This window comes from Cucumis melo, chromosome 8 (assembly GCF_025177605.1).
Source record: "Cucumis melo cultivar AY chromosome 8, USDA_Cmelo_AY_1.0, whole genome shotgun sequence".
NCBI classification, from domain to species: Eukaryota; Viridiplantae; Streptophyta; class Magnoliopsida; order Cucurbitales; family Cucurbitaceae; genus Cucumis; species Cucumis melo.
In genome coordinates, this window is record NC_066864.1 from 9,318,980 (window position 1) to 9,331,677 (window position 12,698).

Here is a 12,698-nt window from a genome sequence, read left to right on the forward strand (position 1 = left end):
ATTTCTCCCTCCCTACAATAAACCAGCCCAACGAACCCAAACACTTCAAAACGAATAGTATCATAAGTACTCACGATTAAAAAACCACTTGGACGACCATGAACCCAGACCCACCTATCCCTAACACTAAGACATGGACAAACAACCTGAATTCTATCTCATAAACCAATCAACACCATAGACACCCTGGCCACCTCCACTGTTCGTCTGGACCAAGAAACTTAGAAACTCTAGCCTCCCTTCGACTCGTTGCATCATAAAGCACCCTCTCCCCAACATGCTCAAGGATAGGACCACCCTACAACCACAGATCAAGCCACTCTACACCTCCTATAATCCCCCACCTCCATATGAACATGTTCTTTCAGACTATCTCGTTTACGTAAGATAGCCTAGAGACACTAAGACCAACTAACCCCACTATCAACAGCCCACAATGACCTCCCCTTTAAAATGTAAGCCTCCACCCAAGCCACTAAAAGAAAACCCAAAGTCACTAGTAACAAAAAAAGAATCTTCATAGTACTTGCAATATTCCAAGAAGGCTCATCACGGATAACAAGCCCACCCTCCTAAAAAGGAAGACACACCTCTGTCCACGCCACCTTAACACCCCCTCTACCATCCTCCTTACCCCTCCAAAGATAAGATTTCAGGATTTTATCAACCTCATGATGCACACTCGCAAGCAGCACAAACACACTAGCCCAGTAAACTTGAAAACTACGCAGCACAGAACGAACAAGTTGCAATCTACTAGCAAATGACAAAACTCTAACAGACCAAGAATGAATTCAACTTGTTATATGCTGAATAAGAGGAGCACAATCATTAAGTCGTAACCTACCAAACAGTAAAGGAATCCCAAGATAGCCAACAGGGAGTTGCCCAAGAGCAAAACCCAAATTGCTAGCCAAAAGAGAAGCTGCCTCACTACTAACCCTCGCAACGAACATAGAGCTTTTCTCAAAATTTGCAAACAAACTCAAAAACTTACCAAACTTCTGAAGAGTCTTACGAACAAAACTCAAAGAGAAATCATCAAAAGCACAAAAAATCATAAGGTTGTCAACAAAGGCTAGATGAGTTAAACTAACCTTCTCACAACGTTGATGAAACTGGAAAGTCTAGGGAAGCCTATTCAGCATACGAGAAAAAATATCCATCACCATAACAAAAAGGAACGGAGATAAAGGATCACCCTGTCGTAAACCTTTCCTACCATGAAAAAACCCCTCCAAAGAGCCATTATCAAAATGTAGAACTTCAGGGAGGTAACACATGCCTTAATCCAGCTTATAAACCTCAAGGGGGTGCTAATAGCAAATAACAGGCCAAACAGAAAGTCCCTGTTAACACAATCATAAGGTTTTTTAAAGATCAACCTTCATAGTACGCCTAGGCTTACCACGATCAACCTTCAACCTTTATAGTTTGTTAAGAGACTGCCAAAAGAGTTAGGCATAAACACCTTTAAACTTTTACCACGATCTCTAACTGAAACTAACTCCATTTTCTTATGAGTGACAAGAGTAAACTCATCTCGTTTACCCACCTCCTACTCCACATGACGACTAGGCCTATTTGGAGAACTCCTGATTTTACCTTTCTCCAACTGTTTAAATGACTCCAACACCACATCCCTACATGCCACATTAGCTAGATCATCCCTTTTGCTAGGAATAACCTTGCTCATATCATCCTGGGGGTTCATCGGTAAAACGCAACGATCGAACCAAGAAAAAAAAGATACAGAAAACGCGAGTTAGGGTGAGAGATAAATTGGCAAATGTGGAAGATAAATCGGCATGGTTTCAACAGGAAATCAAGGAGAAAAATGGGTAGATGAGGGTTTAGGAAAGACATTTGAGAACTAAACATGCAAATGGAGGAGATGAGGGAGAGAACATAGAATGGAAGAAGGAGGAATCGAAGGGGATGAAGATGGATTCAGTGTGAAGGGCTAACACGAGTTGAAGACGAAAATGGAGGAGCAAAATTGGTAGATTGAGGGGGAGTCAATTGAGGGTAAAATCAAAATTATGGAAATCCTAAAATCGGGGGTTAGGGTTAGGCTAATCTAAGCCCACAATGTTAACCCTAACCCTAAACGTGCCATAAATATTTTGAAATTCAAAATTATCAAATTGGTCGAAAGTTTTTTCAATATGAAAAGAGTCTTATTTATAAACAAATTACATGAAAAAATGCATGTAATTTGTTCATAAAAACTCAACACCTAATAATCCACTAACTATTAGTGAATTGAGTAGGCTAGGTGTTTACATCTTATGTAGCCACCTATCCCACTAAGTGTTAGCAGGATTATCCAACAAAATTTTGGATTTTCTCACTAACTAGTCCAAGGGTAATATGGTCTTTTGACAATTTAAGTCAAAATCAAACTTTGACTTTTTCAAGTCAAAAGTCAACATTTTGACTTTTTACCATTTTGTCCATCTTGGCTAATTTTGACCTCCTGAGCATGAATCCACATATATTTTTCTAAAATTCAAATAATATTTGATAAAGTCGGTCAAAGTTTGACTTTTCAAAGTCAAAAGTCAACATTTTTACTTTTTACAACTTTGATCATTTCCATCAATTTTGAGCTTCTGGATATGAATCCGTATTCATATTTTCATATTTAAATTACATCTAAACATAAAGCTCTATCTCAAATTTATAACCGACGACTATATCAAATATATATGTCGGTTTCTCTCTTTTTATCTAATTCGAACAATGCAAATTATTTCTTCATATTGTTCTAGGTTAATTCCATATGAATTAGTAGGAAAACCTAATGGACCTATAAATCATGGGCTCCAATGATCCAAGATTAACTGGCTAAACTCTTTTAAACCAAGCTAATCAACATTCGTTAACTTATGGGTCACTCCACTAAAGTCTCGTAGTTACACTCCCCTCACTATAGATATATTTGTCTCCATCTGATATAACCATGATCAATAAATTAATCCTTCATAGGTTATTCGTAACCTCGGTTGGGTCAAAATACTATTTTACCCCCGAGACTACATCTTGTTCCTTAAGTCCTATTGATCCACTATTGAACAATTAGTTTTAGGTCCAACCTATAAACTAAATTCCTCTCGAGTCGATGAAAGGGTGGGTCCCCTTATTCAAGACTTGTATTCATTCCTTAAGGAAACAACCTATCTACTAACCCTAAAGTGGATAGGAGAGAATTTCGTCTTGTTCAGGAATTTTCCAAGCTAGCTCTCCCTTTGACAACACTCACAAAGAAAGCGACGAAATTTGAATGGACTCATGAATGTGAGAAAAGTTTCTAAGAGTTAGAAAAAGACTTACTATTGCACCTATTCTCGCATTACCTACTTTAGAGAAAGAGTTTGAAGTCTTTTATGATGCGTCGCGCCAAGTTCTAAGATCCGTTCTGATGCAAGGAGGAAGAGTGATAGCCTACACATCCAGACAGCTAAAATTGCATGAACCCAATTACCCAACACAATTTGGAATTGACAGCCCTTGTCCATGCATTGAAGATTTGGCAACACTATCTATTTTGATAGAAGTGTAACATTTTCACTGACCACAAGAGCTTGAAATAGATATTTGATCAAAAGGAATTGAACTTAAGGCAGAGGCATTGGATAGAGCTTATTAAAGTGCAATGTATCACCTTGATAAGGCTAATGTTGTAGCTGATGCATTAAGTAAAAGAGCTCAAGTAAGGAGGATAAAGAGAGAATAGCCTTACTTAGGGAATTGAGAGACTGCAAGACAATTTTAAGCACAAAGTTAGTTGGGAACTTAATAGCATGCTTTCAAGTTAAGCCCATACTTGAAGAAGAAATTGTTAAAACTCAACTTGAAGATCCAATGTTAAGAAAGCTAGCTGAGGAAGTGAGATGCAAAAGACGATCAAACTACACATTTAGAAGTAATGGCACGTTGTTAAAAAAACAAAAGATTATGCGTTCCAAATAATAAGGCGTTAAAAGAAAGTATTTTAGAAGAAGCCCATACATAGAAATTGTAAACATAACGAAATTAGCAATTACAAAAATTAGCACTGGCCATGGAACCCACTTCTTAAATGGCTTGTACTAACCAAATTTGGTAAGAGAATTCTCTAACAGCCGTGATCTTGCTAGTTCTTGCCAAATTAATTCCAATATAAAAAATGAAAAAAATTTAAGTATTGCCAAATCAAATTTGTTCTTCATTTTCCTCTTCGACTCTGATCATAAACAATGCATTTCCTCTATTTTCTTTCTCTAATTCGAAAACCAAATTGTATACATCCCAATATACATCCATTTGAACTCCAGCGACTTTGATTCTTTCATTTCCTCTAAACTTCCATTTCAGCCGCTCGATTTCTAGAACCCTTTTCCCATCAACACTGAACATCAGTCCTAAATCGTTGTCGTTGTAGTTGGAGAAGCTGCAATAGATTTGGATTTCTCAGATTTGACCAGCGAATTTTGCTTTGTGGTGTAGATTTTATTGGCTGTTACCTTTTGAGAATTAGGGTTTGGAGAATTTGGGGTAGTTTCGCCGCTCTTGTCTTCTTGGAGGCTTCTTTTATCATATTGCCGACAAGAAGTGTCATTTTTTTCGTCCACAATGATGAAGATGAATATCCAAAATAAGGTTCGGGCGAGAAGAAGAAACGAGCTTGATAAAGGTCCTAGATCTGGAAGACATGGATACTCCCAGAAAGCTTCGCAAAAAGAGATCGAAGAAGAGAAATAGGGAGAAGAGAACAAAGAAAGAAGGTCTGGAACAGTATAAATCTTTTTTTGTTCCCACAAATTTCTAACAAATATGAGAAACTTTTTTAATATTTTAAAAATGAGAAATAGGAAAAGTGATGAACTAAGAAGCACCAACACTTCTCATATGGCGAAGTATCCGTTTCGGACACATTTCTGACACTGACACGTCGCCGACATGTCTCTGACACACCAACTGGCGTGTCCAATTTTTTTTAGAAATTTTCAGACACAATCAAAGTATGGTCAGGACACATTTATGAAATGTTGGATTAAAAGAAACAAAGATATGACCCAAGTCTAAGCCTATTATCCATCCAACCTATTTATTTTTTTTTAAAAAAATATTAGCTTTCTTACTTTATGTTCACGCAAGCTTAAGGGAGAAACTTCATAATCCTATTCTTTTGTTGTTTAGGAATTCTTAACTCTTAAGCTTATCGACTACTGTAAGGGACCACCAGACCAACATGATTCATCACTCTGCCGACTGTCGTAGTAAGGGAATTTTTTGCCAATTGTCGACTCTTAAGTGTACTTTACTTTATTGCCAACGAACAACTCTTAAGTTTACTTTACGTTCACGAATGTCTCTATCGACTGTTGGTTACTTTCTTCCCATTTTTTTAATTTTAAATTTAGTATGATAGAACCATCTTTAAGTCATAGCGAAAGTAATTTAAGAATGACTACTAAAGACGAAACAAAATCATTATGGCAATATGTGACAAAACATGAAAGGATGAGTAGTGGAGGAGAGACTTCTGCTTGGCAATGTATAATTTTTGCCAAGAAAGGAGGAGAGGTTCTTACACAAGAGTTAGGGTACACCTACTAAAAATGGTCGAATTTTGGATTGGGTTACGTAACAAGGTCACTCCTAAAGATCTTGCTGCCATGCAAAGGTTAGAAGAGGAATCTAAAGTTCGTATGACAAATAATTCTCCTAAGCAAGCTCCATCACCAACTTCATGATATATTCAAACTGAATCTTAATATTTTGGATCGAGAACGGGAAGCATGGGTAGCTATTCATATTCCTTTTCACTAATGGAACAAAAGAAAAGGAAAGGAAATGTTAGTGCTCTTAAGAAGTCATTTAACTTGGCACTGTTTGATCAAGTAGATTTGAAGATAGCTAGAATGTTTTATTCTTCAGGTTTACCTTTCCATTTGGCTAGAAATCCACGTTATGTGAAAGCCTTTACTTTGTTTGCAAATAATTATTTGTCAGGTTATTTACCTCGAGGTATAATAAATTAAGAATAAGTCTTCTTCAAAGAGAAAAAGCAAATGTTGAAAGATTGTTGTAACCTATTAAAAAATACTTAGTCTACAAAGAGAGTAAGTATTTATGAGGTCCTAATTCAGATAAAGAAAGTCATATCAAAGAGGTTTCTTATTGGGAAGTTATTTCGAATAACTGTAAGTGTGGGATATCATGCAACAAAGGATGTGAAAAGAGAAAAGACAACGTGAAGGGAAAGGCTTAGGTTTAAGTTCTATCGTGTGAAAGGTAAGCGATGCGATAAGGATAATCGACGAGGAAAAAACTTATGCTGGATGCCAAGAGTTAGGCGTTTAGTATAGTAAAGCAGAGAGAAATACCTACGTCCAAGGGAATGAGGTGAGGAAGTAGGTGTCTTGTTGAGATGACTTGACAACTGGCTTAAGAAAGTAAATGTTTGTTGTTTCTCAAGAATATAAAGAAAGTTAGACGATTAAAGAGTTTGGCTTCCCAAAGAGATAAGGTGTGCATCTCAAGGACATGTCTAATCGTTGCTAACGTTTAACCTATGTGTCGAGTTTGCATTGGCTACATGATGTAGTAAATCTAGAAGGCAGCACGTGTAGAGCATGGAAGTGACCCTTGGATGTGAAAGGTCATTATAAATAGGACCAAAGGCCAAGGGGAAAGGGTGTTAGAATTCTTAGACAAAGATGACAAGGAGAAATTCTGAATGCTTAATCGCCAGTTTAGGGAACTGCTAGGCAAGAAGAGGAACACAAAAGCAGAGAAGAAGGGAGTTGAGGATAAGTATTTTTGTGAGTGATAAAACAGATTTCAAAAACAATTTCTAAATTACTATTTGTGGTTAAATGCTTTTTGTAATTGTATACGAGTTTATGAACAAATATTTGTGAATGATTCTTCATAAAGTAAAAGAATATTTTTGTTTCAATAACTAGCTATTGTAACAAAAAAGTTTATATTTATGAGCTTCATATTGGAAAGAAATGCTTTATAAATGTGGTGTTACATGTATTCTTTCGTAACCTTGTGATTATGTCTACTGTATGATTTTTTTACTGCTATGATAATCTGTGATAGGAGTAAGCTATGAGCTAATACTCCTTTGTTGTTAATCGTGTGGATTATGCGTTGTAGTGTGGTATGGTATTATAAGACGCTGGTTGAAATCCCAAGTAACTCGCGTGATGCTTGTTGAATGTGAATCCTAGATCTCAGTGAGTGAAGAATTTCAAGTCTAAGCAAGATGGTGATGAGACACTGGTTGAATGTGAATCCCAAGTTTGAGAAAGATTGAATGTGACGAGATGCTGATGAATCCTAGGTAACTCATGTGATGCTGGTGAGTGTGAATCAAGGGAAGAATCCTAGGCCTCAATGAAGAGCACGATTTGTGAAATGGTCTAGGTGCGTAGTGCTTGTGGCGCTTGTTGTACTGATGGTTGAATTGTTTGTGACTTGATGCAATGAAATTTATAAGATGCAGTTTGACTTTATTATTGTTAATTATGTTGTGTTTTCCCCAAAAATGTTTTCTTAAATTTATCACTCACTAAGTTCGTTTGACTTGCATTTTAAGTTTTTCCATCCCCAGGTTGTCAGGCGTTGAAGCCAAGCACAAGATGGATCTTAGGTGTTGTAGCCTAGTTAAGGAGGGAAGGTAGAGTTACTCTATAGCCTTACGTAGCATGATAGCCACGTCATCTTATCTTGCATTTAAGGAGTCGGTTGGTAAGAGCATTGCTCCTTAACGCTCAAAACTCTGTTCATTGGGAAGGCGAGTGTATACCTAGGTTAGTGAGGCCAATCCCAGAGAGTAAAAGAGTTGAAGAACTGAGGCAGGGAAATGAAGCCCTAAAGGTTGTCTTCTAAGTTGGGTTGGTGGGTGATCGAGGTGAAAAAGGGAAGGAGGACTTTACATTTCTAGGTACCCCACCTTAAAGAAGCAACTGAAGCGACAAAGAAAGAAAAGCAATTATACTCCTGAATACCTTGGCACAAAGAGCAGCACCTTAGTGGAAGAAGAATGATGACGTGAAGATCATATTAGGTTTTATTTCATGAAAAGCAAAGCTTAGGTGTTGTATTTTTATTTTATGAACTTTGTAAAGGAGTAAGTTAATAAAGAGAGAAAGTTTAATTTATTATTCCGCTGTGTTTATCTTTGTGCTTATCACCTACAAGTTGTTGAGTTAAGTGTTAAGAGCTAGGCGACTAAGCTAAGTTGAAGAGTTATTCCACTTACTAGGCGTTCGCGCGTCATCTTGTGGGGAGGTACACAATGGATGTCTAGGAGGCACGCTACATCTGGTCACATGAAGTAACCTTTGAGGTAGATTGTGACAATATTATCAATGATGGATGGAGTGATTCACAGAGGAAACCATTGATTAACTTTATGGCAGTGACAGAAGGAGGACTAATGTTTCTTAAAGCTATAGATTCTCAAGTGAGACGAAAGATAAATATTTCATAGGAAATTTAATGAAAGAATTCATCAATGAGTTGTGGGACACGAGTAATCACTAACAATGCTACAAATTGTAAGGGTGCCAGACAAATGACTGAATCACAGTTTTCCAACATAGTTTGGACACCATATGTAGTTCATACCCTCAATCTTGCCTTGAAGAACATATGTGCTGCAAGAAACATTAATAGTAATCAATGTGTATTAGCAAAGTGTAGCTGGATTTATGAAATTTCTGATAGTGTTATGTAACGCCCCAAAAATTTGGGATGATTTAGTTTTAATTATCTTAAGTGTAATTATTGAAATTTTAGATGTTTTGAATTAATTGATTTATGAAGATTTGATTTTTTTTATTAGATATTAAGAAAATATCTAGTGGTGGTAGTGTTTGGGAGTTATGTTTTAACTGGATGTAATTGAGGAAACTTGATTAATGATATTTTTGGTTGTGTAATTAATTAAGTTTGAGGATAATATAATTATTTTATTTGGATAATAAAATTGGTAGAGATATTTGTTTGAAGATAAAGATGATTGGGTTGAGGAGAGAGAAAATTGATTTATTTGGTTAAAGATAATGGTGAAATTTTATTTGGGAAAAAAAGGTTGATGTGATTGGTTGATTTTGAATTTTAAAGTGGAGAACTGATGGGTTTAAATGAAGAAAGAGATTAAATGGTTTTATTTGAAGTAAATTAGGGAAAAAGGTAAAAGAAAAATAATAATAATTATATTATTAATTTTTTCTTTAAAAAGGTCATTGGGGTCTGTGCACCATAAAACCATCATCTTCTTCTTTGAGAAAAAATAGCAAAACCCTAGGTTTTCTTCCTTCTTCTCTAGCTGCCGCCAAAAGCACCGTCACCGTTGACCTGTAGTCCGCCGTGTGCCGCCAAGCTTCAGTCGTGGGTTCAAGCCGGTTCTTTCTCGTGTCAGCCGTCACCTCCATCGTTTCGTCGGTCGCCGTGTCTCCGTCAGCACCCGGTCGCAAGCCGTCGATCGCTGGCTCCCCGTCACGGTCGTTGCTCGGTGTGTCAGGAAACGTCTCCGTCGATTGACGCGTCGCCTACCGAGCCGAGCCGTACCATGACCGACCCGTGCCTCCAGTCGCTTTGCATCGTGAACCTACCCGACCTGTGCCCTTCTCCGTGGGCCGACCCAACCCGTATGCCCACGCCTGCACCATAGTCGAGCCGCACGCACGTCCGCGCCTGTACTGTAGCCAAGCCGCATGCTCGCATGTGCCGCGTGCGCCCCAGTCGAGTCATGCCTCCTACCATAAGCCGCGCCTGCGTCCCAGCCGAGCCGTCCAACTAATTTTGAGCCACTAGCCTGTTTTAGGTCCTTTTTCACCTGTTTTGGTAAACTTTGATTGAGTTTCAGAATACCCAACTAAGATTTAAAATTTTTGGATCTTAAATAATTTAATTTTGGGTTAAATTAAATTATTTCTCTTAAAGGACAGTTTGGACCAAGTGATTTTGGAGCGTGGAATTTCTCCAGTTAAGGGCTTATTCGTTGCACCTCGACCTCGGGTAAGTTATTTCGACTGAATTCTTGGGTCCTTGGTCGTTTGATTGTTAGGTCATTCAAATTAGGTGTTTTTCTAATTATTAGGAATTCACTGCTTGGAAAGCGTGATTTTACTGTTAGAATTCGATTAAACAAATCTCCAGATAAGAGATTCTACTACTAGACCTACGAGCGGAATTAAGAGATCGCATATATTATAGTTGTGCATATTGATAACTAGATTGCATAACGGCATGGCAATTAATGATGATATGATATGACTTGATGACGTGATGATGATATGTTACGTGCATGCTATGGTTAGGGTGTATGTTAGCTTATCCTATTAGAGTCGTACCTGCATGAGTGTTCTTCGGGATCACCACCTTTTTAGGACTACGTAGTCCGACGGGACCGCCAGTCTAGCATTGACATAGATATGATTCGAGTGATTTGACGGGATCGCTCGCAACCTGATTGTCTTAGTGTTTCCTCCGAGTACACTACAGACTAGTTTGTCCTAGGTGTTTCTTTGGGATCACCGAAGACCAGTTATGTTCCTTCGGGATCACATGTTGCATGTATTCGGGAACGTGCTAGTTCTTGGGTACCACTTTTCAGGACTCTAATAGGAAGTTAACAGGCACCTAGCGGGATTAGTAGTGGGTCCCTTACTGAGTATATCTTTATATTCACTCTTTCCATTTCAATTTTTTAGGCAGAGGCTGAGGTAAGAGCAAAGGCAAGCTGGCGAATGACCAGAAGCGACCGTGGCGAGTCATAGGGATACGTTGCTTCCGCTTTATGTCATAGTTCAGACTTTAATATTTGTATTTTATTTTACTCTTTATTTGTTATTTTATTTCTTTAAAATTAGATAGGGCCCGAGTTAGGATTTTATTTATATACTTATCTCTAATCACATTGTTTATGCTTTTAAATGAAAATTTTAAGGTTTTGTTTTATTTTTATCTTAATTTTACAAATTTTATTTATCTTTTAAATTAGTAATGGCTTCGACTTAGTATAAGGAGTTGGGTCGTTACATGTTATGTTTATCAAACACTTTATAATTAATCAATTGATGAGACTAGCTACGTTCAATGAGTTTGTGGTTTTGAAGTTACTTGTAGGGGCAGAAACATGTTTCACATTTACCATCATTAATGCATAAAAGGTTTAAATTTATTAAGGGTGGCTTGTAAACAATGGTTATTAGTGTTAAGTGGGGATGCTACAAGGAAGATGATGTGGTGAACGCAAGACGTGTAAGGGAGTTGGTGGTTGATCATATTTGGTGGGATAATATTGATTATATCCCTTCTTGTACTACTCTCATTTATGATATGATTAGAGTTTGTGATACAGACAAATCATCGCCTTCATTTGGAATATGATATCTCGAACACCATGATAGAAGAAGTGAAATTGGCAATCTATAAACATGAAGGAAAGCGCGTCGAAGAATTTTCATCTTTTTATGATGTGGTGCATCAAATTTTGATTGGTCAATGGAATAAAAGTAACACCCATTTCCATTGTTTGACACATTCTCAAAATCCAAGGTACTCATCTTAGATCTTTATTTTATTTTTTCAATTCCTAAACACACTCTAAAGTAGATCTAATTTAAAATTTTATTTAGGTATTATAGCCCACAATGGCTTCAAAAAGACAAGTCTCAAGTCTCACAATATCAAGATGTAGAAGTATCAAGAGAGAGGATGAAGTGTATTAAGAAATATTTTAGTTCAGAGGATGAACACACAAAAGTGAATATTGAATTTGCCAATTTCGCTACAATGTCTGAACAGTTTGCTGACCATGAATCCATACGTAATAGATATGATATGCCTCCGAAGAGTTGGTGGGCCATCTATGGTGCCTTCACTCCAACTTTACAGTCACTAGCTATGAAGTTACTGGTTCAACCTTCATCCTCTTCTTGTTGTGAGAGAAATTGGAGTACACATTCATTTGTGCACTCCATGAGAAGAAACAAGACGACACCGCAACATGCAGAAGACTTGGTGTACATCCATAACAATCTACGTCTTTTATCAAGAAGAACTCTTGAATATCTCAAAGGAGAGACAAAAATGTGAGACATTGCTGGGGATTCATTTGATTCATTTGAAGATGTGGGAAGGCTTAAGGTGGTTAATTTATCTTTGGAAGAACTAAAATTATAAGCTATAGTTTGTATTGATGTTGGTGGCTGAGGCTTAAGTTCAAAATTCTCAAAAGATCATTAGAGAAGAATGAAGACATGTTCTTGATTTTGTTTTGTAGTTTGTAATTTTTTACCTTTTGGCTTTTGTTGTGTTGAACAAACTACTCTACTAAAACTCGTAATGTTTCATGGCTCTAAACATATTATTTTTATGTTTTTAATTGGAATCCTTGTTAGGTAATATGTTTTTATAATTATATGCATGAAATATATTTAATTTTTTAAAGTAAAAAGTTGACGTGTCCTCGACGTGTCGTGTCCTACTTTTAAAAAATGGCGTGTTGCTATGTCGCTTGTCGGTATTTGTGCTTCCTAGGTTATCAAACACATTCGTTTCTAAAAGATTAGAAATAGAAACAGGAAACAGGAAACAAGAAACAAAAACGTTACCAAACAAGCTTTGATTTTCTTTAATTTTCATGCTCCTTCATTGTAATTCAACAGAGGGAAAAATGAACTTGG